This window comes from Grus americana, chromosome 1, assembly GCF_028858705.1.
Source record: "Grus americana isolate bGruAme1 chromosome 1, bGruAme1.mat, whole genome shotgun sequence".
Taxonomy (NCBI): Eukaryota; Metazoa; Chordata; class Aves; order Gruiformes; family Gruidae; genus Grus; species Grus americana.
In genome coordinates, this window is record NC_072852.1 from 73,146,044 (window position 1) to 73,169,757 (window position 23,714).

The 23,714-nt window shown below is 38.2% G+C and overlaps 1 long non-coding RNA gene across 1 annotated transcript; it reads left to right on the top strand.

The window, feature by feature from the left end:
- Positions 1 to 1,942: 1,942 nt before the first annotated feature.
- Positions 1,943 to 22,800, top strand: LOC129206138 (uncharacterized). Its single transcript, XR_008577014.1, has 5 exons — positions 1,943 to 2,922; positions 3,598 to 3,710; positions 18,792 to 19,018; positions 21,888 to 22,007; positions 22,483 to 22,800. It is a non-coding gene; the product is annotated as an uncharacterized LOC129206138 (long non-coding RNA).
- The last annotated feature ends 914 nt before the right edge of the window (positions 22,801 to 23,714 follow it).

A 23,714-nucleotide genomic window follows, 5' to 3' on the forward strand; every position in this document is an offset into this window, starting at 1 on the left:
GTGTGTGCAGGCATACAGGTTTAGTAGTCCAGAACCAGATGTATGATAGGTGAGGTAGCATTTTAGGGAAGGGGAAGGAAGGAGGGAAGGAGGGAAGGAGGGAAGGAGGGAAGGAGGGAAGGAGGGAAGGAGGGAAGGAAGGAAGGAAGGAAGGAAGGAAGGAAGGAAGGAAGGAAGGAAGGAAGGAAACAATGAGGTGCTCAGGAAGGTGGAAAACACTGTTTTTTTCTGTAACAAAATAGTATATGTTTGAATTGGGGGGGTCAGTATTTCATAGGTATCTAATTTCATGGATATATAGCAAACAGTATTTTTGTACATGCTAGAAATATGTCCCTGTGTACTTTTAAAAACCCTGCAAAACAAAGAATATTGGGATTCTAACTTATTTGATTTGCTGGAGCTTTAATGTTGAAAGAATCCCAAAGACCAAAAGATGACATGGCATTTGAAAGAGATAGATGAATGGGACATCCAGTGTATGGACATTAGTTTTCATTTGAGATTGCTTGGCTGCAGCCCTCAAAAAGAACATTTTCATCAGTTATCGCTCAGTTAGAATTTAAGAGTATGGGAAAAAAAAAGGGGCGGGGGGCAAAAATGACTGTGTAATATGGTCTGTAGATATAGTTAGATTTTTGGCTATCTTGGTTTCCTGGTCTTCTGTATTCTACACACAGTACTGTGGCCAGAACAAGCTACTGTAGATGTGAGAAGAAAATGCACATCATCCTGATCTAAAGCACATGTCTCAACCACTCCATCTTTCCTCAGAATTTAGCCAGTGGTAACACATTAAAATACTTATAAGTCCATTCAGCACAGGGCTGTGTTACATATGCATGCTGGCCTATTCATTAAAATTCATGAGTAGTAGTGCCTTAAACTTGCCTACTACAAGGATTTTTTTGTTTGGATAGTCCAGACAGGCTCATAAAATCCACCGGTGCTTTATATTCTAGATCCAACTCTGCAACAATAAAGTTCCTTAAAATTACATATATACAGAACTAAAATAAATGCCACAGTATAAAGAAAACCGTCAAAGCCCCACACTGTATTCTTAAACTTTCAGCTTTATCATTCTCTGTAAGGTTAGTATCTGTGCACTGACTGAATTAAAGCAGTTCTTATATTTCATGGCTGGAATTCCAGTAAAAGTGGAGCATGATACGCAAATATTTTCCTGTCCATTGAAGACTTTATACATAGCCTCAAAATTAATAATTTCTGGAAAGAGATTTTTTTTTGAAGAAAGGCAGCATGAATAAGTACTTAAACTAGGCTAGTAGGATATATAATAGACTGCCACTAATCCTTTTGACTAATCCATCTATTTTATTGTTCTTACCTGAGAAGAGGTCTTTTTTCTTCACTTCTCATGGAAGGTTTAATCTTGGATTTGCACATTCTACAAAAGACATAACCAGGTGTATAACATGACAAGTGTGTAATCCTGCTGATGTGATAACCACTGTGAATGAGATTTCGGACCTTGTGGCAGAGAATCGCCTGTGACAGCTTAAGAGTGAGTCTGCAGGCAGGTTTATGTCTAGAAAGGCTTTGCCTAAAGGGTTTGTTTTTAGAAATGATATACAGAGTACCTATTGGAACAAAGTGAAGTAACTAATTAATTAAGACAAGAATAGATGATACGATTTTCCCAGCTAAAATAACAATTGTAAAAAATGGAAGAACCATTGAGTCCTGGATTATGGAAGAATTTCTATATTTTTTGTATCATGTTTGACTTAAATTCTCATCCAAGATTACCTTATAAATATATACATAAACACACATGTACATACTTTATTTTATATGTGCAGGCTATAAATTATACCTTTTGAAGGTGACTTCTGCAACTACCTAGAGACTTTGTAGCGAACACTGTAAGCTAGAAAATGCAGCAATGATGAGTAATCACTGGTATTTCCATATGCTTTTAATTTTTATATTTCAATTGAATTTATTTTTTAAAGTTCCCTACATTTTCACTCCTACACTTCCTCCTTTTTTTTTCTTTTTTTTTTTTTTAATCAATAATCCATATTTAGAACAGCTCTTGGGAAGGTACACAGAGGTTAGTGAGGGAGTTTGATCTCTGGGCACCCCTGCAAGAGGAGATTTGCAGTGTTTTGCACATCAGTAGCAGTAGATGCTTGGACGATTAGTGGAAACTTGCTGAGGAGCACCTTTACTCTTTCCATCCCCTGTGAACCATGATAAGTGACTGAATGTGCTTATGGGTCACTTGAATTTCTGGTGCTTCCCGTGTGCCGTAGGTAGCCTCTACTCTCCTTTTTTTATAAGACCTACACTTTGCATGTCCTCTGTGGTTTTAAGTTTTCTGTCTATCACGCTGTAATGTTCCTGTATTCAGTGCTGCTTCAAGCAGCAGTGCAAGCAATACGGTGGTGGTGGTGCAGAGCTTGGTGTGTCCCAGCTGCTTGGGTACTTACCCAGCATCTCAGGCAGGCTGGGGGCTGCATTTGAGTTCTTCATCTCTTCAGCCTCGTGAAGAGCACTCTACTTAAGCTGCTGGTTTTCAAGGTGGCAGCTTTGCAGCGGTGGTTGCAGTGGTTTCCAGCAGTACGTGCCAATGGAATTTCTTCCAGATACTTCTTCAGACAGGAAATCTTAACATGGCATGTAGCAGCTCCTGAGTGTCTGCAATTTGCTTTTTGACTTATCAACATAATTTGTGATTTTTCAGTTAATAAGCCCCAGACTCCAGTAGTTCAATGCATGTCCAATTCAGCCTCATCCTGGTTGGGAGGATTATGGTAACCTCTGGCAGAAGAGCAAGTGGTAGGCTGGGAGTGATGACTTCTGTAGCTGTCCCAGTGCCAAATGTGATGCAACAGGTTGAAGCTGGTTTGAGAACATCTGTGAGCTGCACTTCAGGAAATGACAACTCTGCAGGTATCTGCTTGGAAGCACAGCTAAAAGCATGTTGTTCCACTGGTGGAGTCCTAAATGAGATGTGGTATCAGATTTATTGTCATATGATATTTAATAAGGTAGGCTAAAGGAGAAAAGACCCCTCATTTTTATAGCTACATGAAACAAAAGGTAAGACAGACTCAACAAGATTTCCCCTAGCTGTATGCTTTTCTTCTGAACCATTTAAAAACCAAAGCAATGGACTCTGTGCGGAGATGTAACACAAAATCCCTTCTCCCTTTCCCTTTCCCACTTCCTGATAAAGCTGCTGGACTTTGCAAGTAGCAGAGCATTCTACAGGCAAGGAGATTGCACCACAAATTACTTCCTGTGAACATAAAATATTAGAAAAGCCTGGTCTTTCTGTAACTTCCTGTCATGCTGTGTAGCCAGAGAAGATGGTATAGAAAAGGTGTCTCTCTCTCCGAGTTCTGTCACCTTGAGAAAACCTGGAGCCTTTCCTTTCTAACAGGCCTGGCGTTCGTTCTTCCCCATTCCCAGTCTCCGTGTTCCCCTGTTTACTATGTGCTGCCTTATTGCTGCTGGCTTAGGATTTCAGCGTGAATGAATCTTTGACCATCCTTCCTCATACCTTTTGCTGTGGCATATAGCTCTGTCAGGTCTGAAGTTGTTTATGGATTTATCTGTTTACAGAGCTCCAATGTGAAGATTACTCTGTGAAAGTTCTCAGAGCATCTTGAGTGAACGCAAGAGTTCAGCCCCTCCTTCAGGACCCTTTGTAATTGATATATTCTGGAAGAAAAAAGGTAGGGTTTTTTTTCTTGTAGGCTATCTGGGAAAGTCTTACTTTCTCACAGTAAATATTAGAGTACCTTTCATTTTTGACCACTCAGGTGGCTTACTGACAGGACTATGGTTTCTTGTGTATGTAGTAAACTCAGTCTGAAACTCATACCCTGTCCATCACGTTATTACAGGCATAAATATAAATAATGTATATCTGTTTCAAATAAGTTGAATAGTTATGCTCTTGCCTTGCTTTTCTGCAGCATCTGGGATCCATCAAATTATTATACAGCTGGTTAGATGTCAAATACATTTGTGTACTCAGTGCCTGTATTTTCTGTTTCTGTGAATGGTTGCTGTTTTATTGTCTCTTTGTTTCAAATAACCAAAATTTTAATACTCTATATTTAGATTGTGTGGACAGCTTAGTTTGGTAACTTATATCATCCTAACCAAATTTCTATTATTGAGAGAATTAGGTCACATTTTATAATGTGAATCTATCATTAATATGAGTCATTATGAGAAGCAACAGTGTAGCTCCTCATAGGTATAAATAGATATGTAAACACAAATTGACATTATTCTGTTTATTTGTTATTGGAAATAAATTTTATTTATGCTTAGAAGTATAGCATCACTAGTTTTAATGTTATGGTTCAACTATGACTTGTTTTGAATGTTGTTCGGTTTTGGGTTTGGTTTTTTTTTTCAAATTAGAGGAGCTAATTGGAGAGAAGAATTTGTCTCAGAAGCTGAACCAGATGGTTCAGGCCAATAGGGACATGTACTCCTTTTACTCCGCCTGCCCTCTTTCAGATTGAAAGCAATATCAACACTAGTAGTGCCAACTTCCATGACCTCAGTATTCAATGATGTTTTTCTTACAGTTTTACCATTTTTTCAATCCCATAATTTCGGAGTAGCTGAGGTTAACAAAATGGATTTTCACCAGGGGTAATGACTATAGAAGGTGTCTGAAGTCCAAGTTGGTTTAGGACCATAGGAAAGGCTTTCTTGCTTTCTGCTTTTTATAATGCTGTAGGCACTGACAGTCTTTCCTAGAGCAATTCAGATGTTTCAGTCAAGGGATAAAAAAAACTCGTCTCTCACTGACTGCAGTACCAAATATTCTACTTGTCTTTGTACTCATGAAACAATTCTGGTTGTCTCACTGCTGGTGGAAGAGTTAAGGAGTCTTTCACTGATTTTGAGCTTCATGAAACAATGCCCTGCCTTCTTTATGTCACAAACTGTCAGGTTAATACCATTGTTTCAGATCACTGTGGTAATGAAGCTTATGTAGCTTCATGATGAGGGATGCAGTGGCCCTCAAGAAGAGTACATGGTTTAGGAGACTCTTAGATGAGCTTGGCAGGCAGAATCTCAACTCCTAAAGGCAGTTTGCTGTGGGATCACATGGCATTTGTGCAGTGATGTGTTTGTTGACAAATGTGACATAAAGAAATTTAGGAGGAAAAAGAAACCATATTTTCTTAAAGCATTTTAGATCACTTTGTGGTCTAACCACATGCTCAAAAACTTCCTGAGCTGGAAACAGTCTCCAGATGACCTACAGGCTTTAAAACTTACCAAACCAAAAAGTTCTGTACCACAAAAGCATTCCAATGGTTGTGCTCTGGTGGAATATAGTTTCTCATCATACGCTTTAATACTGAAAAATATTCTGTTTCCTTCTCACCTTTTCTTCTTCTGCATAAAACATAAACTTGTTATAGTTTAACATAGCTTTTGGCTTAAGGAATAGCTTTGTATACACAGCAATAAATTGGGGTGTACAGCAAAACTTTTCACTAAGTTTTTCTTGGCATCAATTTCAGTAATATTTAAACTGCATAATGCACATTTCTAACATCTCTTTTGTAGAAACAACAATTTCACTGGAAAACTTTAATCCACTGGGAATCTGGGGAATAATTGACCACCATGTCCAACAGTAATTTCAATTTAACAATCCAATTTATCCATGATTTCAGTGGGGCTTTGAGCTAGAGGATTTATCAGTGAGGCTAACATGGGCAGAGATTTTTTTCTGGTCTTTGACCTGCATGTTTTCTTTTTCAAGCTCCTACACTGTGAGGGCATCAACACTTCCACCTCGAAAGACCCCATTGTACAGTTCCTTGGGATTTTGGGTTCCTTTGAACATGCCGAATCATACAGGTTATGTTTCTCCTCTATACTGTTAAGTGTGTCTGCACTGTAGTGAGATGTAAAGGCACCTCAATTAGACTCATCCGGCTTTAAATCAAATACCTTGGAACAGATAGCCTAGAGCTCTGCACAGCCTACATAACCTGCTGAGGAAACTTGACTCTATGCTTCCAGGGCTACATCGTTATTGATACTGAAGTAGCTGGTTTAAACCCCTTTTGGGAGCGTTCACATGAACTATTCACACCTCTCATTGCAGGGTAATATACTTTTAACAAGTTAAATGTTTATTAAAATCCAAGCTAACATTTGGAGCCTGATTCTTTCTCTAGTCCTCTCAGTCCTATCTTGGTGGTTCAAAGGGACCTTAAATGGGATGTGTGTTACATTTGTATGGACCTATGCAGTACCTTAGCATGACTAACTGCTCAAAGTTTAAGGCTTCTTAGCTTAATATTGTAAAAGTATTCCCTGCATGTAAGTACACTTGTGCAGCTTATGCAACCATCTGTAAACTTACATAGGCACAAGACTTCAAGAATTGTGGTCACTGATGAGCTGCAGCCCTTCCCTCCCTCTTTCCCAGTAAGCAGCTGATCTTGACTCTGCCCATCTGAGAAAATAAACATAGGGCATCCTTCAGACCAGGTCCCTCCAATTACAAGTTACATTGCATGAGTTTTTTTTTCACCAACTGACCAAGATTCAGTCTGAAAGTGTGCTCATCTCTCTTCCGATCAGTAACCTCAATCATTCTGAGGATATATCTTTACAAGCATCAAAGGTCTTTAGCCACCTCAGTTTTATCTGCAGCTTCACATCCGCTCCTAAAAAGAAAACTTTTATGCAAAACCTGGAAGTTAAACTCAAATAGTTCAACAGACTGGCTTCAGCTTTTCTGTGAAGATGAATATCAATGATCTAAAATAAAAACCATGGTGAGTTTCAAGGTCAAAAATGAGCTAAGTTTTTCAATCTTCTTCAACCTGCCAACTTTTGAAATTTAGGTCGATGGTGGAGGTAGAAACCTGCAGAATTTAGACCAACAGTAGCATATTTTTTAATAATTTGTGACTATTTTTTATTCCTTAGAAATAGTGTGCAGACTGCCAGAGTTGAATATCACTGGGTTAGGACTCAGACTGAGAGGTCTGGTTCTTGGTGTCCGTTTTAATCTCTGCAGGAGCTGACCCCTGCTTCTTGTTAGTTATATGGCCCTGTCTTTACCTTCTTTAAGCTCACAGATCCCTAGAACTGGGAAACTCAGCTACCCCCTTCTAAGAGATGTTGTTAAGTATCATTATTAGAGAAACACTGGCATCTTTCAGAGTAAAAGGCTAAGTACATTAAAAATTAAGTGCAAGTGATTTACTTAATAAAGCAAGTAAAACTGAACTCAAGGTTGGAAAAAAAATTAGTGGTGGGACAAACTGTATCTGACCCATGTAGTTCCAACACTTGTAATTCTGCATGATGAAGTGGCACTGTAAGTAAAGGATTCTTGTAATGCCTTTTTAGACACTTACAATCAAAACATCGTAAGATACCTCTTGAAGTATCATTTGTTTGGTTGGTTTTGTTTTTTGAAGCAACACACATGTTCAAAATATTGCTCTGACTGTGGGAAATATATTAATCAAATTTCTATATTTCAAATTTCCTTGAGCTTTATATCAGTTCTGAGCAGCTCTACTGCTATGCCCGCTAGAAGTTGGACTACAATAAGGTCTCAGGAAAGACCATGCCTTCAGTACGTGCTTATGCCTGCGGTATGAGGTCCTGCTTTCTGCTCCCAGCCTCCCTGATTTTCAGATCTATTGCGCATAACACCTCTGTGGTTCTGCTGACGTCTTTGCCTGAACTTTGTGAAGTGTTTTTTATATACTTTGTTACAGCTGAACACAATAGAGGTTTGTGTTGGTTTAGAATTAAGTGTACAATTAACTGTTCTCTCCAACAAGATAAACGGCACTGATTAACTATTTCATTCTGTATAAAGATAAATCACCATAACCAATTCCTGATTCTTTGTGCTGTGTAATACATCAGCCTGAATACTCAGTTACACAAAACAGAACAAACATGTCCACTTTCCTACTTTCCCACTTTCCTTTTTTTTTAATGAAAAATGTGGTAAGTAAATTAGAGACCACATTTTAAAACTTGATCTTTTTAAAGTATTATTTCACTAGGCAGATGCTATGCTATTTGGAAATAAATGAGACAAGTGTATTGACAACAACCCAGTTTGCTGGACTGGTCTTAGTAAAAATTTCTGTGCTAATTATTCTGACTCAGTGCTACAAGTTCACTTTTTCTACACAGAAATCTATAGTGTGTTATGGTCTGTTGCTTTCATGTCATCAAAGAAAACCTTCTAGGAAGATGGAAGGTGTGTATCTTTCTGCATAGTCACTGTTCGGAATGGCAGTATTGCTTCAAAATCCCTCGTGTGATCCGACACTTTGGGATTGCTGACATTACCTAATGAATTACCTAATGCAAACAGATAAGATCTTTGAAAAACTGCTAGTTCAATTCCAGACATTTTGCACTGGGAAACTACTGTGCCCATTTTCTATTGTCTTTGACAAAGCAGTGGTTCAAGTTTAGTGCTTATTTCCTTTGTGAACTGATGAGCAGTACATTTGGGTTTATATTACCTTGTGTAAATCAAATCAACATAAAACTAATGTGAAACCCCTGAACACTGTTCCCTTCTCTCCTTGTGACACATTTCCTGCATCCTGAATTTTTATACTGTGTGAAATATGAAGCAGATATGCAACAAACAGTGGCTTTCAGTATCACTTGAAGCAGAGACTATAGAGTGACTGACAAAGAGCTTGCACTCGTGATCTAAAAGTCTCAATAACTTGCCACTCACTGCTTCTTTTCATATGACCATCTCCTTGTCATACCATTCACATTCATATTAAGGAATTTCCATTGGGAAAAAAAAATCATTTATCTCCTCTCCAATTTTTCTGTAATGGGATTGAATGCGATTTTTCTCTAAGTAATACATATGTGTTGCTTAAAAAAATATGTATATCTCTCTTTATGTTGCTATTGATTTCAAAAGAGATAAGGCCTTTTATTGAATCCACCACAGACTTGGGACTTCTGATATGTAACACACACCCTTGAGTTCACAAAGGGTCAAATACACTCCTGCACAGAGGGTTAGCACAAATCTTATCACTGTGTAAGTGCCTCATAAATCTTGAAAACCGGAATTTTCTCTTCATGGGGATAAATTTTGCCGAACTCAAAATATATCTTGTAGTGAATGTGGATGTTTAGAAAGGTCTTTCAACTTTCATTATAGTTAAGAATTTGAGAACAATGCAGATATCAATATTGCAATCCAGTCTTTATTAATCAATGATCACAAGGTGGACTTATTCATGAAGTTCAAAAGATATAGGTATGTCTTACTAGACCAGACACTAAGTGTTCCTGAGTGCCTAGTGCAGATTTGCCATTGTTTTATGCATAATCAGGGTAAGCCACTTTTGTAGATATGAAAAATGTACTATAGTATGCAGAAGAATATTTTCTTTGTGCCTAGCGTTGCAGCAGATATTAATTAGTTAATGCGTCTACAGCTTTATAAGGTACAAGTAATACATAAAAGCAGCTCCTACGGAGTTCTTTCCTAAAGGCACAGAAAGCCATGTCTACTTTGGATGAATTTTATTTTCTCCATGTCAGCGTTTTTAATCTTAAAGGGCTGGAATTCAAGCTGTGTTTATGGATTGTGACTGGTCACAATCTGGAAGACTTGTATATCCCTGACTATGCAAACCTAATTGTGATTCTGTGTTTCTAGAGAAACTGCTTGTGGAAGCAAGATTTAAAATTTGTTTTCTATTAGTATTTAAGCTTGAGATTAAAATTTTCACTAATGAAATTCAGATGCATGATTTTACTTAGAAGCCAAATATGGGAGGATCACCAAGCTGGCTGGAAAAAAACCTATAAAACTATCAGGCAAGTATTTACGGGAAATAATTAGACATTACTTACCTAGGTCTAACATAATTTAGAAGCAAAAGGTATTGTCATGGATTTTGTTACTCTTTCCTATTATCTGAGGGTTTTTGTTTGGTTTGTTTGTTTTGAGGCTGCATTGATTTACATTCAAGCTAATCTGGGATCATAGAGCCACAGAATCACTAAGGTTGGAAAGGATCTCTTCAGATCATCTCACCCAAAACCCCTACTCACACAGGGTTACCTACAGCAGGTTTCCCAGGACCATACTCTGTCAGGTTTTCAATATCTCCAGGGATGGAGACTCCACAGCCACTCTGGACGATGTATTCTAGTATTTGATCACCCTCACAGTAAAAAAGCGTTTTCTTGTATTAAGATGGAATTTCATGTGTTTGAGTTTGTGCCCATTGCCTCTCATCCTGTAAGTGCGCAGTATTGAGAAGCAGTTTGGCTTAATTTTCTTCATTGCATGTACTGGTGCCTGAGGTTATTCCTCCCCAGGAGCAGGACTTAGCACTTCCCTGTGTTAAACTTAATGAGATTCCTGTTGGCCAGTTTCTCCAGCCTGTCCAGGTCCCTCTGAACAGCAACACAACCATGTTGTGTATCACTCACTCTTCTACTTTTCATATCATCTGAAAACTCATTGTGGGGTGTACTCTATCCCATTGCCCAGGTTATTAAAGAAGAGGTTAAATGGTAAGGACACAGTATCAACCCCTGAGATACACCAGTAGTGATTGATTTCCATCTGGATTTTCTGTGTCTGATTACACTCTTCTGGGCATAGCTGTTCAGACAGTTTTTAATCCACCCCACTGCCACTTATGTAACCTGTTACTTCATCAGCTTGTCTATGGATATGTTATGGGAGAGAGTGTCAAAACCCTTACTGAAGTTGAAGTAAACACCATCCATTGCTCTCCTGTCATCCACCAAGCTAGTCAACTCATTGTACTGGTCTACCAGGTTAGCCATGCTTGATTTCCCCTTTGTAAATCCATCTGACCACTCCTGATAACATTTATGTCCTTCATGTGTCTGAAAATGGTTTCCAGGATTATTTGCGCCATCACCTTCACAGGGATGGAGATGAGGCTGACCAGCTTGTAGTTCCTTGGATCCTCCTTCTTGCCTTTGTTGAATATAAAGATGACATTTGATTTTTTCCCATTCCTCAGGAGCTTCTTCCAATCACCATAACCTTTGAAAGATAATCAAGCAATAACATCAGCCACCTCCCTCAGCTCTCATGGCCACATCCCATCAGGTCCCACAGACTTGTGTATGCCGAGTTTAAGTGCTTTGCCCTCCTCAACTGAGGGCCAGTCTTTCTTGCTCCAGAAATAAGTCCCTTAAAATCAAGATAGAACAGCATACAGCCATTAGTATCAAGCCCTTTGATTTAATATAATGGGGCATTCTGACTTTTTTTTTTTTTTTCCCCCTCCACCTGAGCAATCCTAGAAGGTGCTGAGCATCCCACATTCCTCTGGGAGTTTCTTAGCATCTCAATTCCCAATACCATTTTGTAGGTTCAGCCTCTCCAGAATTGCTCATGAATTTCACGTATAAACTTGAGAAATGAATCTTGTGGATATGACATACAGTTTGTTTGTTATTTTAGGCCACTTTATACTTGATCTGATCTTCTAGGTCAGTGTTCTTGTCTTTATTTTAGGATAAACAAATCCATATCCTTCTTTGACCAGGACATCACATCTTGAAAGTATGTGTGACAGAGCTGCAGTTTACATTACATCTGTTTCAACAGTTGGTTCTGATAGCCGATAGGAAAGGAGTTGGAAAGTGTTGTTCCTTGCCTGGATTTATGACTGTGCCTTTATCATTTCTGTAATTCTTTATTGCAGCAACGTCCTGGAAAAGTTTTTATCTGACTAGGGTAGGTGATAGTGGTCACACCAATGTGAAAAAAAGGTAATGTTAATGTGCAATTAGCAGGGTTTGCAAGCTGTTGCTTTCCCTCCACGTCCTGTTTGTGCTCTTTACCAAGAACCTTCACACTGAAGGATATTCTTATGCTATTCTAAAATTTCTGTGCTAGACCTTTAACAGAAAGAATTAGTGACAGGTATCAAGGCAATTTGCATATGCCTCAATATATTTATACTGCAGGGTTTTTTGTGATCTCTCTTCTCTCACTTTTCAGTTGGTCCATTATGACTTTCTGGAGTTTTCCCATTGTATGGTTCCCATGGACCAAAAAGTAGGCTAAAATCTTGGTCAGTAAACAGAATTTGGGGTGGGAAATGCAAAATTTTAGAAATTCCCAAAGTGATAAAAACTCTGAAAATATTCACATTTTATTGTGATTCATTGTTTAAACATAGTATTTTATTTAATATATTATTTAAAATAGTGGTGGTGCAAAGGAATCAAAATTACAAAGTTCAAACTATGTGCTTTCTTTAGAAAAGCTAAAAAGGGATACCAAACCATAAAAAATGGTAATGCTTAATTTGAACATTTTTTTGCCGTTGAAAATATAATTGGCACATTATTTTAATTTTAGTAATTTCTCCCTGGGAAACGGATCCTTTTTTATTATCATTAGTGTTTTATCAGTAGCAGCATTTATACACGGTTTTGCATGATCTTTTTTTGTGTTCTGATTGGTGAGCAAGGAAAGACAGGAAAAATTCTCTATATTTAAAGGGAGTTCATCCTAACTCTGTAGTCTGTTCTTCCCCAGTTCTCTCAGCCATTTAAAAGAAATTCTAGATACGTTAACGGAAGGTCATTTCTATGGGAGACTGCTGGGAAGAGCTGGCAATCTAACCAGAAAAGAGAAGGGGGGGGGGGGGGGGGGGGGGGGGGGAAATGCTAATGGCACCATTTTACTAACGGAGTTATGATAAACACACTGAAGTCACCGATCAACCCTGTGACAGAGCGAGAAACTGCACCCTGTGACCCAGTCCCTGGCTTTAGCAAAATAATACCATCTTTTAATAAGGAGCTTTGCCATAGGTGGCAGTGAGTGAGAGGCAGTAAAACCTGACCATCTTGCTGTTTATTTCTTTGTGATGGCTTATATCTTACACCTGTAGCATTATACCATTATATTGAATAAAGCTGTTGTCTCAGCCATAATCTCTTTACCATTTGGGATCATTTTATTTCATTATTAAGGCACCCTATATGATACAGTACTTTTTTTTTTTTTTTTCCCCCCACAAATAATCCTGGTCCTGGTCCGACAAAAGTAATTAATGAAACGCTGGCCCCTGCTTCACATGGTAAATAGGTTTACTCCTCTACATCAGAAAGCTACCATTGTAGTGAAGCAATGCGAACTTCCATCTATTATTTGTAAACTGCAGGAGGCTAAATAATCTATTGCATTATAAACAGCACGCACACACACAGATATTCACATACGCTGCAAAAGAATTCGTGCTTTGTCTGGAGTAAAATGAAGTCCCAGAGGTAATTTCTGTACTGTGTGGGAAATAATGTCTCCTGCAGGAAATTTATAGCCATGATTGTTTAAAAGAAATGAAAAATATAGTGTTAAATGTTTTTAACAAAAGCATTCAATTGTTTCATATTTTTCAGCTGACTCCTACCACTGCCCATTTATAGAAGTTATAAATCCTGGGCAAAGTTTTAGGTCACTTCATAGGAACTAGTTTGACTAACTCCAATATATTGTTTTGGTCACATTATAAAATGATTTATTGAATATGCATTTAATTTGAATTCATTGCTGGCCTACACTGAAAATAATAAACTTCAGATAAAGCCATTTGGGAATAACATTAGAAGATATTAGAAATAATTGTTTATTTCAGTTTATAAATGACAATAAGAATTGTCCAAGAAATAGCAGATTATTTGAATTGAGAAGACTCTTTTCCACCCTTATTTAGATGTAACTGAACGCTATAGGTGCGATGACAAAACAGGCAAAAGCCTGTCACTACAGATCCTGAGGCATCCATTCAGTTCTGGTCCTGGGCTGACGCTGCCAACCTCCTCGTACGACGCCGCTGTGGTTGGGCGGGAGGCTTGACGGTGATCAGACGTGATAATGGTTATATGGTCCCCTGCATGCTGTTTCCTATAGCATCTGCTATCGGCCCAGCCTAATGAGTTTTCTCATATGTTGTGATGAATTTACAATACAGTTAAGCTTCATCTTCATCTGTATAGAAAAGGGGAAACTCTGAAATGAAATACAAGTTTATACTCATTTTCTTTAATCAGAACCGAGCATGATTTTTTTTTTCCTGAAAAGAACCAAGTGTGTTTTCCCAACCTTACTACTCTCTGAAGAAAATTAGAAATAATCCATTTCAACACGTCTTTTCCTCTGCTTATCCCAGAGTCCTTAGCACATTTTCAGGGAGGTGGATCAAAACCCACTCTCTTACCTCTACTGTCCTTTCCTTTTCCAGCTGCCCTTCCCTTCTGAGATCTCTGACATGTTTCTTCGGAGTTTTGGGTGACTATCAGCAGGTGTACAATTCCCCTTTTGCTTTAGATTCTCTGTCAGTAAAAGGAGCATAAAAACAGCTTGCCTGTTCCACAACAGCTGTGAGCTAAAGCTCATGCTTATAAAGCACATTAAGCTCAGTACATGCTAATGTCAGGTAAGGGTAGGTTAGTGATTGTTATTTCTTTGGTTTAATTGATAATAGGGATAATTCAAAGTGAAAATAAAATTTAACCCTTTAGACTTATGTAGATTTGAGAGGCTGTATTATTTTTTGTCCACTGACTTTTTCTGCTGAGGTGAATTTTATCCCTGGGGAAAAAAAAATCCAGCAGTAACACTAAAGAGAAATCCTGTAATATGCAGAAGAAAAAACCCAACAGTCCTACATGCCCTTTAGATCCTCTATCCCTTTATCCTCAAGTCCGAATCCACTTTTCCTTTATATGAGACTGCCATTAAAGTATGAAAAGCTCAAGACACTTATGATCTTGCAGTCACCATTTAAGGGATGCTGGGAGTCGGAGAGCAGCACTAAATTGCTTGTCTAGTGATGAGCCAAAGCTATCATTCACTGCATGGGTTTTGGACCAGGCAAGGGGCTTATGTTAACTCTATACTTGCAGAGATTCCTCACAGTATCTTTTCTACTGCATTTAAATCCTTTGCTGTAATCAAAGTAGCTCACTGAGGCCCAGAAGAGTTTTTTTGTTGGGCTTTGAGGAGAGCTGGGAAGTGTAGATGGATGATGCAGACACAAACAGGTATTTCCCTGCAAAATATCTATCCAACAGCTATTCAACCTCTCTTGTTTAGTTAAACTAATAATTTAAAGATAACCATCAGGCATTTTTCAGCAAACCCCTCACTGGAACAATTGCATGTTTCATAGTTTCCAAAAGCTTCCACAAAAGTCAGCAGATTTATGATTTAAAGAAAAACACCCTATCACATTCAACAGCTTGCAAAAATAAACTTCCTCCCAAATTTGACGTTCTCTGATCATGGTGTAAGCTTGTTTAAAGGGCAATTACTGCAAAAGACCTTTGTAACTGTTCAGTTGAAAGCTGCTTGTTGTCTCAGTGAATTGTTCACACTGAGTATCTACTTTAGTGCTCACAGCACTAAATGCAGCTCATTGCGAATAGGTTGTGTAAAAGCTGACCTTTAGCAAAGAGGAAATAATCTTCAGCGCTTGAAGACTTAGAAACTTCCCGTATAAATTAATCATCACTTCTCTGGTAGCTCACCAGGCCTTTTGGGGTTGGACTGTGCTTTTGGGACCTAGCCCTAACCTCGCAGGGTCACACTTCTTCCCACGCACCACTCCAGCTCTTGAGAAAAGTAACTGCGGGCAGTTCTGGAAAAGGGGCAGATTATTTTCTCCCCAGGTACCCAATCCAGTCTCGTAGGTGGAAGTATCTCCACGATACTCTAATTTTTTAACTTGATGACTGAAAGTGATGTGAGGAAAATGCAGCACCAGGCTCAACCGAGAAACTGGTTAAAGCTAGTGTGTAAAGTTAATAGGGTCTTCACTGTCTTCTGGCTCTTCCTTACAAAAAGAGATGTGCTCTCTTCTTTGCATAAATAATTTTCCTTTGCCTAATCCATGTATTTCTCAGTTATGGACCCAGTGTTTCCCTGCCCCTCAGGGAGCTCAGTCTACTTCAATCAAAAGATGGCAGCAATGTTTGAACTTGCTTATATGGACTTGGCTAAAAGTAAAAGTGTAAACAAAAACACTTTCAGTTGCTCAGCAAATCATAGCCCATAGAATGCTGCATACTACTTGGGAATATAACCACAGTAAAATCGGGAAGCTAGGAGGTCTCTCAGGAAACATAACTGGTCTCTATTTCACTTATTCTCTGAGGTTCCTTTAACCATTTAGTTATGTAATAAATGTGGTCAGGAATTATCTGGTGAAATGGTTTATATGTGTGTTGGAAAGTGGTACTTCATCAGAACCACAGCTTTTTTTGCTTTTTTGCTTTTTTTTTTTTTTTCTGAAATATTCCAGCTTCAATAAAACTTTCAACAGCACAGATTCTTTGAGTCCAAGGCAGAATTTGGTATGAGTGGAACTGGGGCTGGTAGCTGGGAATGTCTGCGTAGAAAAGTTGCTAGCCCAGAGGTTACAGTATTTGTATAAAATGTGATAACTTGTACTCGTATTGCTGTCCTGATTAAGCATCAGTGTCCTAACTACCAGCATCTTATCTAGTCTGTTACAGGCATTCATTTCTGTCTTGCATTCACTGACGTAAACAGAAACAAATGAATGTACATGGCCCATAATTATAATTTAACTGGAAATCAAAAGACAATGTGTAGCAATGAGAAGATTAATGCAACGGAACAGCTTTCCAATAAGAATAGCAAAAATACTAATCTGATAAGGCACAAATCCTAATTTAATTAACATAGGACTTCATAAACTTCTGTTGGTGAAAGGGATTATGTATGCATTTTCCTATAACTGCAGAGAGGGAATGAGATACACCAGCAGGCCCGTTCCAATCTCGTATTTTTAAAAAGCCTCCTAAATTGTCTTCATCTTGCTGCCATATAGGGACAGTTTTTGAGCTTAAGGTGAGATCGAACAATACCACTGCTCCCTTCATAAATCTATTGTATAAAGAGTTGTAAACTCAGGCTTTATACAAGCATTGAATTAGTTGCCCAAGTGGCAGCTAAGTCCTAACATCTAACTTTTGTGCATTTGTGCAGTTGCATTTGTACTTATACTTGCATTTCTCCAAGTACTAAAGCCCAGGTACAGCGAAGATGTGACAAAGAGCTGATATGAAAGACAGAAATTATCAACATAAGAATCCTAAAATGCCTAGAATGCTCTTCGTTAGCATAAAAATTCTACACCTTCTCTTTTCCGTCTGTTAATTCTGGTCTGAAAAACGTGTACAATTTTAAAAAGGAATGAGTCTTTTTCAGCAGGAAAATCTGTGAAAACCTTGAAAGGCATGATTACAAGTGTAGTAAGGCAGATTATATGCTCCTTCTGTTCCTTTGAAATGACAGACAGAATTAAGAACTTGTTATTTATGTATTGTGTAATTTTACAACTTAATGAAAACAACTCAGTGTTGTTAAAAACATAAAAATGATCTTTGAAAAAGTTATGGCATAATGGTTCCCAGTGAACGTCATTGTCATCACCTGGCCAAAACTGACTCTAAAATTCAGGTCTATCAGTTTTAGGCTTCTAAGAGAGCATCAATTCATTTGAATCTTAAGAGAGCAATAGAAAATGGCTTACGCTTTGTTCTGTATTCTCAAAAAGCAAAAATCTGCTGAGAAAAGTAGAGTGTGAGAACTAGATAGCCTACCCTGATAGTGATTTATTATATGGAGTACTTGTTTTCAAATTAACACAGGAAGATGTGAAGATTTACAATTAATTAATCTAAAATATTTGAGTGTACATCTTATTTGCTAAGTGGTTTGTCATTCACATTCTATAAAACTAAATAGTTTTAGCACCTAAAATGCTAACAGAATGAAATGTTATCTGACAAGATGTACTAACAAACATTTATAGAAATGGGTACTAGATAAGGTGAATTGAGGTCTTTAACAAAATAAAGTAACTATTAATGAACTCTCATTTTTCCTTTCACTTTTGAACACATGGTGATGATATACTGACAGCATACAAAACAGCCCGTTTCTTCTTGCATGATTTATGAGAGGTCAGTTCCAGTAATATGTCCTAGTTGTATCATTTTTAACTGACAGAAGAAAAATGTAAGATTTTACCAAGTCTTAATTTAACTTAGTTATGTCCATAAAATATCTGGTGCCATGAACATGGCCATGTTATTCATTCCTCCCTCCTTCACAGTGCTCTCAACCAGCCCAAATCCTGCGCTGAAGCCCTGACTCAATTGCTGCTAAGCCTTGGAAGTTTGATTTTGATGGTAATTTTTCTAAGTTTTCTAATTTCTCTTCTGCAGTTCCAGAATACTGAGACCATGAACTGGCTTCACTATTCCTAACTTTGGCCATCTGAACATTAGGCCTCAGTCTGAGCTGGTTGTCCATGCTTCCAACTTTGTCAAGAGACCAGAGAGAAAAAAAACCCCAATTACCAGAGGGCAAATTTCCCTTATTATTTGAGAGATGTATGTTAGGGATGGGCTCAATTTCTCCATCTCTCTCTATTAGTCACACAAGGAGCCTAGATTAGTTGTAGGGCTTCATGTGGCAGAGGTGTGCTCCTCCCAAAGCTGTGCTACTGCTAGCTGCAAACCCAAGAGAGACCTTCTAGTAGCGCAGAGCTAGCACAGCAGCTGCAGCCTTTATGTTTACCTGAAAAGTCCAGCTCTGGAAAATGTGTGATGAGATCAAGTCACTCTGAATATTGCTCTTTTCTCATCATTGCCATTTTTTCAAACCACAGCCTAGGTTCTGGTTGTTCAGGCTGTCTTCTTGTGTCTTTTAGGAGAAATATAACCACGCTGTGCGGAATTGCAGCTCTTTCAGAGAGCTGTTTCTCTACTATTCCTGACATCGAAATGGACAGAATGGAAACCAGCAGAGTCTGACCGTCACGGCTGTTGCTTTATGTGTCCCGTTACACAACCAGTTTGAATTCCTTCTGCTTATTAGCTCTCTGTGAAGTCCAAGATTTAAACTGGCAATTCTGAGAATGCTCAAGGATAGATAAAGGTATGGATTCACTAAAAATTTTGTTTCCTTAGGGCTCTTTAACCATCCTCCATTACTTCTTGGTTTTAATTGAATTAATACCTATTTCAATAGCACTTGAAACAGATAGTTCATTTTGGATTTTTTGTACTTTAAAGGGGGGGTGGGGTAGGGGAAGAGGGAGGCATCCCTAAATAGAAAAGGTGGTTTACACTGTGGTTTACCAGTCACACAACCAAGAGTGGTCACACTCAGAACTGAGAAGGAAAAAGGCACTACAACCACGCATTAGTATGTGGTAACATTAATCCTACTGCAGAACTTACTGGTTAAGGACAAGGCAGAAAGGTTTTCCCAGTTTGTTTTGGGCAGCTGTTTATTTTACTTTACTTTTTGTTGAATGTTGCAGAAGCCTTCATGTTGAGATGAGGAAAGGGGTGTGTTTGAGAAAAAGGGCCATCAAGAGAGAATCATCGAGCCACCACATCTGGGACTGGGAGACCTGTGCTCAATTTTCACCTCTGACAAGCTTTCTTGATTCGGTGTCAGCAATTTGCTTTTTATTGGATTGGTTCTGCCCTTAGAAAATGAGTCTACTCCCTGAACAGAGGTGTTGAAAGACTACATTAATCTTTGTGGGGTGCTCAGACATGGCACGCTGAACACCTGTATAAATGGCTGACAGCGAAGGCCAGGCAACTTATTAATTGTTTTCTTTCAGCTCAGGTTTTTTGGGTTGCTTTGTGACCTGTTGTGTGGGAGGACACCGAGATACATGTTTTAACCATGAAGTATGTGACTGTAAAATATATCATCATCTATGATAGAGCCATGATATAACTGAATGACAAAGAGAAGCTTTGCTTTTCTGCTCTATTACTTTTCTTTACACAGTGGAATGAGTGTTGGTTACATGAAGATTTGAACAATATTGCAGAGGCAAAATAGGAAGGAAATTGAAGAATTCTGTCAAAAGTACTTTTCTGGGATGTGATCCCTCTCCCAAATAAAATTCATAGTGCAATGTAGTAACACATGAATTTCCTCATAAAGTAGCTGAGCCAGCTTTTGATTGCCTGCTTACTAAGATTTGCATTGAACTAGAACTGATCCTAGTATCATTTTCCTTTCAAGGAACTCTATTGTGCACATTTTCTTGACTGAGTGCCTGCTGTATTTTTTTATTTTTGTCATATGCTAGCATCTGATTTGTTTAATTAAATACCTTGTAGGAGTTACTGTTCTCCAGAAAAAAAAAAAAAAAAAAAAAATCCTGAACTTCAGAGTAATACATAAATCATGCTTCTGACACAGTCATTGCATTTTTAAAAAGTAAGTAGTAACAAAACTAAAGAAACCAAAAATAGCTGGATTGCCAATTCTGGAGGTGAATTATCACAGAACTATTGATACAATATAGAAAAACTGAATACCCATTTTGGTGCTAAACATTAAATGCAGCAAAATAGTTACTGTTACTCTAAAATGTTGACAATGTGAATCCAGAGGTAAGTGATATAAATGTTTCAACCGTTTGGGGTTTTGCCATTTCATTCTCCCACCTATAACCTGGAGATTTATGGCAGAGTAAATTTTTTAATCATAACAATGATATTTTCATTTGGAAGCTGGACCGACTGTCAATAAACATCAAAAGAACTACTTGATCTTCAGGGGACACCTGTTAAAAGAGAGTGTCCATGTGTCACAGAATTGCTAGAGTAAAACATTTTTGTTGTGTTGCTTGATGGCAGTTATCACTTGGGAACCTTGCCAGTCCTCGCAGACATTGGGTAACTGAAGACTTAAAACCTCTTTGAGGGTTTTTGTGCATGCGTCTTTTATTGGCATGCATTTCAGTAAGGTCTTCATCTTTTATATTAGTTAGAAGTGGGTTTTAGATCTCGGTCTACAACTCCTCCAAAGACAAAGTCTTTACAAAGTTGACTGAAGTTGGCTGATCTTGGTGAATATGCCTCACATGCTATGGAAGCAGTCCAAAGCTCGTTAAAGTCAACTGCAATCTTTCCACTGAATTCTGTGTGTTTTGCCTCACATCCTTGGGGAAAAATACTGCTGCTGTGAGTCACATGAATATATTTTGCCCCACAATTAATTAAAATGCATTGAATTCCTGAGACCACTCAGGAGATCAAAATGGTGATCAATATGGGAGTGAGGAGTCTGCAATGAATGTTCTCGTTACCACTACATAGTCCACATTTTACATTTATCCTTTGACTCTTGTGTTATTTTATGATCAGGAAGTAACAGTTTTATTTTGGGAGTATCCTGCCTACTCGTGTTTGCGCAGTGTGCATTTTTATAATATTTACGCACCAATGGAATTTGCGATATTTAGTTGAAGATGAAGTTACATCTCTTTAAATTTTAAGCAGGTTTAGTGCAGAAATCCTATGATATTGCAAAAATGTATAAAATTTAAGGCAATAGAATTACAAACATAGCATTGAATTAAGTGGCCTGAGCTTCAAAAATATTCATTCCTTTGGATACTAGGATAATCATTTAAATATTTGTATTTGAATGCACCTTTTAAAAAAGGTCTTTTGTTCATAAAGCTTAATCATCTTGGCAAGAAATAGTTTTGGACTTGATGGGCCATGGATTTCACATACCATTTATGTACAGGATTTTTAGGTGCCCAGACCGTACTCTGAACAGAAATTAAAGTTGCTTCTCTTTGCTGCTAGCAATACAAATACTCATGTACATCTAAACGCCTTTTTCAAAATTTTTATTGTCTAATTGTGATGTTTATAAACGAACAGCTTAATGCAACACCAGCGGTGAAAAAAAAAAATCAGTGGGGAATGCTGCCCACACTCCTAACATTATCCCAAGTGAAGTGCGCCTTATGTTTTCACAGACCGCTTCCGAATGGCTTCTTAGACAGACCTGGTATTCCTGCTTCTCGAGTGCTCCAAGTCCTTGTCATCAAGCTGACTCCTGTGGCCTTTCTACCCTGTGCGCATACTCTGCAGTCAAGGTGACTCCAGCATGCGACAGCGTTCCCAGGCTTGCTTGGGTCTAGGTGCTTCGCACAAGACTGGTATGGTTTGCACTCCAGTGTGGGTGGTGTGTGTCTCTGGGAGTACTTGAACAGCTCCGCACTCTACTCACGCTCGTGTTTGCTAGCATCCACGCTGTATTCACGCTTTCCGGCCGCTGCGTAGACCTGCCTGCCAGAGCGTGCCATCCAATGGGTGCGAGCACAGCATCCAGCATCCAATGATAATATTCTGTGATTTTCAACAGTCGTTCCATTTCTGGTTGTAAACAATTTGCCGCAAAACCCAAAAGTACCTACTGTCCTCAGAACTTTTTTTTCCGCAAACTCATGCTTCTTTAACCTTCCTAGGCTTTTTCTCAGTTTGTTTTTCAGGCGTTTATTTGATTTATGGTTTTATTAATTTTCCAAGAATTTTTGCTAGTAGCATGATTTGCCTGTGTTTTTCCAACAGGAAATGAAATCAAGAATGGTGCATGATGCCAATTTTTAAAATTTTATTAACAGCAGAGAAATATTTCTTGGAGAAAAGTTGAGTTTTACCACCTGTGTTGTCAGTCCTGAAGATAGTTTTCTGGGAGGACCTGGGCAAATTTCTTCACAGCACTCCACCTCAGCTTTCTTCTGCATAAAATGGGGATAATAATGCTTTATCCAGCCTAGAAAAATGTTCGAAGTGCAAACAGAAAACCTGGTGATAAGAATGAAAGCTGTTCTATCTGAGCTAAATCTTGGAGCCTTGTTGAGGTTTTTACAAAGTAGGTTTTGATGTCCTGTTCATGATTCTCAAAAGTTATAAATAAATAAATAAATATTAAAAGAATAAAGCCAAACTGAATTTCACAGAATCCTTCACTCACTTTTCCCTTGGGTAACATGTAAATTTAGAATTTGCTTACATGCATGCTGAGCAAAAACTATTAGGCCATTATCGCTGGAGTCCCTAGAAGGGTGAACCATTTTTCATTGTAGTCTGTGAGAGCGTCCTCTCCGGCATCCACTGGATTGGACGAGTTGGATTGAGTTGTACAAGAAGAGAAGAAAAAAGGCAACCAATACCCAAACTTAAATACCACATTACTGAATGGAAATTTGTTTCCAAATGTTTTCAGTGTTTTCAGGGTTACCCTTGTTACAGAACAGCAGTGGCTTCTTCTAGCTGGATAGTACAAAATGTCTCCTTGTACCAAGATAATGCTAGCAAAAATCATATTTCTTTACTAAATTATGTTAGTTCTACTGTGGTTCTTTTTTTTTTTTTTTTTACTCCTAGCTTACAGTTATCCTTTTTAGCATTAATGCCAGTCTCCTGATACAGGTAAAAGAACAGAGTTATGTCCTGTCTCCTGAATTTTGTGCCTTGAGTCATTCAAAATTTCAGGGAAAATGTAAGAGTGGTTATAATCCAATACAGCTATGGCATTGTTTGAAGCTTTGAGTGCTGTAAGAGATGGACTAGGGCCTCACGGTAATAGGACAGGTTTGTTAGCAAACTCCTCAACAGCAGTATACTGGCTTGATTAAGATAAACTAAAGCAGATATTAATTGGAACCATCTGTATCCTTGACAAAATAAAAGAAAGAAAAATATATTAAGGAGAGACAGAATGAAATGAGAAGATTGGGTCTAAAACATATATAATAAAATGCTGACAAGCCTGAGCAAATACACTGGAACCTGAAATA